The sequence below is a fragment of the Anastrepha ludens genome, chromosome 5 (genome assembly GCF_028408465.1).
Source record: "Anastrepha ludens isolate Willacy chromosome 5, idAnaLude1.1, whole genome shotgun sequence".
NCBI lineage: Eukaryota > Metazoa > Arthropoda > Insecta > Diptera > Tephritidae > Anastrepha > Anastrepha ludens.
This window is the reverse complement of record NC_071501.1, coordinates 119,792,411-119,796,147: the sequence shown is the minus strand read 5'-3', so window position 1 is coordinate 119,796,147 and position 3,737 is coordinate 119,792,411. Positions and strand designations below refer to the sequence as shown.

Genomic DNA, 3,737 nt, shown 5'->3' with positions numbered 1-3,737 from the left:
TAATAGGCATATCCGATCTAAACAGTGGGGAGGACACTTCCAGATCTTAGAAAACTTTAGACATAATCCTATTCTTCATAGAGTTGATATACTCTGACTCAGACCCATTGTCTTCAGGAAATTTCAAGGTCTTATTAATGAACATACGTCCTGGAGAAATAAATCTCCCAGAGCCTCCCAGACATCGTTTACTGATGGGTCAAAGTTAAAAGATGAAAGAACAGAAGAAATGGCTCGAAGACGTCGAAGTTGACCTTGAAAAGCTAAACGTTCTGCGGTGGAAGAAGGTAGTCTTAGAGACAAAAGAGCAAGGTTGTGAATGAAGCAATGGTTCACCAAGGACTGCTAAGAAAAAGAAGAACAAATCAGAGTCGCACAATCAGCAATTTGTTTTTTTATTTTTATTTTGCATTAGCAGATATTGGAATATCCAGAACCTGTTATATGAGTCTTGCTGGAATTTCTGTTTCAAATGGGTGCAATGAAGTAAATTTTTTCTCCTTCTTTACTTTTCTTTTATATATTTGTTGACATACACAGTTGCAGCATTACATAAATTATTTTCAAGCCAGCTTTTTCGTTTTTATTGTAGCTTCATTTTTGTAATGTAATTTATATTTTCACTACTTAACAAATTTAAAAAGATTTCGCAACGCTACACACTTCATATTCAATTTACTAAGGTCAGTTATACGAATTTACAGACCGTGACCATGATGACTGGCTTCGCGGAAACGGAGAACGCCCTGAGCAATGGAATAAATAACAAAATAAGAAAAAAAAATAAACCAAGAAAACGATATGCTTACAAATAATTAATATAAGAGCACAAAAAACGGAAAAACAATAACAAAGAGAAGCACACATTCATACAAAGCAAAGCTATAACATAAGAAACCATAAAATGAGCATTAGCAATACACAAACATGCCCATGCACACACACAGACATCACATTTTCATATGCATCTAATAGCGCTACAAAAGCCATATGTATGTATTTACATATTTGTTGTTTTTTTTAAGAAATTAGGAAAAGTGAAAGTTTTGTGCAAATTGCTGGAAAATTTGCTAAGCCAAAAAAATACGAAGCAAAAACAAATATTGAAAGGAAACAACCCATTTGAATGAAGCTGTTAAGTCAGAAAATAATTTCAATTTTTACAGTTGAAAAATTTTCATACGCTATTAAATTTGCTGTTGTTTCACAAATTCTACAATGGCCATGTAAAGGCAAAAAGCAATTTGGTTGTGAATAGTGTTTGTTTAGTTTTACGATGTAAGGGAGCAGTGAAAGTGGCATAGAAAATTTCCCTAAATGCTTGATTGATAAACTGTAGTGGAAATTGTCCATTAAATGTGTATGTATGTACAGGGTCTTTCGAATTCATGTTTCTTTTTTAAATTCAAACTCAATGCATTACTTATTTGTTATATTTAGTACAGTCAGCGGCAAAAGAGAGGTAAACCATATATTGATAAGTTGTGACTATTTAACACATGCGCTGAAAACCCTAGTTTCATTGGATTCACCTCTTTTTCAGTTAGTACTAACCTTGACCTAAGAAGACAGCTGTTAAAATTCCTTCAAAGTGCGTTATTTCATTAGTTCGTGAGTTATTTTCTTAAGAGGGAGCCAACTTTTGTTATTTACAAAACAATGCATCAAAAGTAATTTCGTGTTTTAATTTTGCACTGCTTCTTGATGGGGAAAATACCATTTTAAGCGAAGCAATGGCTTGAAAAGTGCATGTTATGTTATGTTATGTTATGTTATGTTATGTTATGTTATGTTATGTTATGTTATGTTATGTTATGTTATGTTATGTTATGTTATGTTATGTTATGTTATGTTATGTTATGTTATGTTATGTTATGTTATGTTATGTTATGTTATGTTATGTTATGTTATGTTATGTTATGTTATTTATGTTATGTTATGTTATGTTATGTTATGTTATGTTATGTTATGTTATGTTATGTTATGTTATGTTATGTTATGTTATGTTATGTTATGTTATGTTATGTTATGTTATGTTATGTTATGTTATGTTATGTTATGTTATGTTATGTTATGTTATGTTATGTTATGTTATGTTATGTTATGTTATGTTATGTTATGTTATGTTATGTTATGTTATGTTATGTTATGTTATGTTATGTTATGTTATGTTATGTTATGTTATGTTATGTTATGTTATATTGTATTATTGCATTATTGTCTATTCAGTTTTCTATCTTGGCGTTTTGAAGCATTTGTTGCATTACATTCGTCGAATTCGCTCTGAAAACCGCGAAGGAGGACGCTGGCGCTTATTGCATGACAAAGCACCATCTTATCGATCAACTCTTGTGACGGATTTTTTGACTGGAAATCGCATCTTAGCCATCAATCACTTACCGTATTCGACTGGTCTGGCTCCCTATGACTTCTACCTATTCGGAAAATTGCATTTGGCCATGAAAGGAAAACGTTTTGCGGCCGTAGGGGCCATCCAAAAGGCTTGTACCAACATATTGCAGGACATGCCGGTCAATGACCTGAAACACCCTTTCGAGATCGCGCAAAACAGTGTATCGAGGTCAGAGGGAACTATTTTGAATAAATAAATTCCAAGTTATCAGAACAAAGCTCCTGTCGTTTCTATTTTAGCTCAGCCTTGGAGTTCACCTTGTAAAATTAGAGAACACTTAAAATCTAATTAAACAATTCATTTAGTAGAGGTAGAAGTAGTAATTTGGGAAAGAAAAATCTAGATATGAAGGCGTATGAAAATTCTCTCAAAGCATAATTAGTTCTAACTATCATTAACCGGAAAATAGCATCATTTCGCAAGCTTCGCTTAAGAATATTGAAATTAGTTCTCGAGTAGCGACAGGCAACCAATCGTTTCACTTATCAAATCCAAAAGGAAAGTGAGGGAGTGGCATAGAATAATCCTTCTAATATCTCGTGTTTTTAGATTGATGAGCAAGCACCGACTTTTCTAGGATGAAATTGGATCAGTGAAGTGCAAAGAACACAAAGCGTAACGAACAAAGGCTTTCTGGACACATTCAAGCCTACTAAGGGGACAAACAAAAAATGGTCTCCAAATAAACGCGGCAAGAAACCAGAAAACTAAAAATAAATCAATTTCAAACTGCGTTTAAAGAACAGGCTCGAAAAAACTAGTCGATTGTGTTGAACCATCACTTGCGAAAAACTCTCTGTAAATAGAAAATAAGTATACATATTCAGAGTGTTTGTTGTCATTATCAACTCTCATCCCATGCCGTTCCATTTGGCACCTTAAGCCCATGTCGATTCGTATAACGCCAACATAAAGTTAGAAAAAATGTATAAGGTATCTTCTCAGTTTTAACTAAACATATCCGAAGAGATTTTTTTCATTTTACAGTCAAGATATTCATAAATTGGTTTGGCGGTTATGTTCGATGAAACATACGTCAAAACAGAATTTAAATAGATTCAGGACATTGAGTGTTATATCACAACGAAGAGAGGAGAAGTGCTAGACCCCTTTAAGCTGAAAATATTAGGCAAACGCACTAAAAAATGTTTCGTATGGCAAGCCATCTGCCAGGGTGGTATGAAGAGCAAAACGTTCAGTAGCACGAGCATCAAAAATCAAGAAGTTCATATGAAGGAGTATTTGCAAAAACGTTTACTGCCATATATAAGATAACATAAAGGTTCAGTTCTGTTGTGGTCCAATCTAGCATCGTATCATTGTA

General features: G+C 33.4%; 1 long non-coding RNA gene across 1 annotated transcript; it reads left to right on the top strand.

Annotated features, from left to right (window-relative positions):
* The first annotated feature begins 1,336 nt into the window (after nt 1-1,336).
* LOC128865380 (uncharacterized) lies at nt 1,337-2,631 on the top strand. The gene is made up of 2 exons (XR_008454792.1): nt 1,337-1,591; nt 2,230-2,631. It is a non-coding gene; the product is annotated as an uncharacterized LOC128865380 (long non-coding RNA).
* Nucleotides 2,632-3,737: the final 1,106 nt, after the last annotated feature.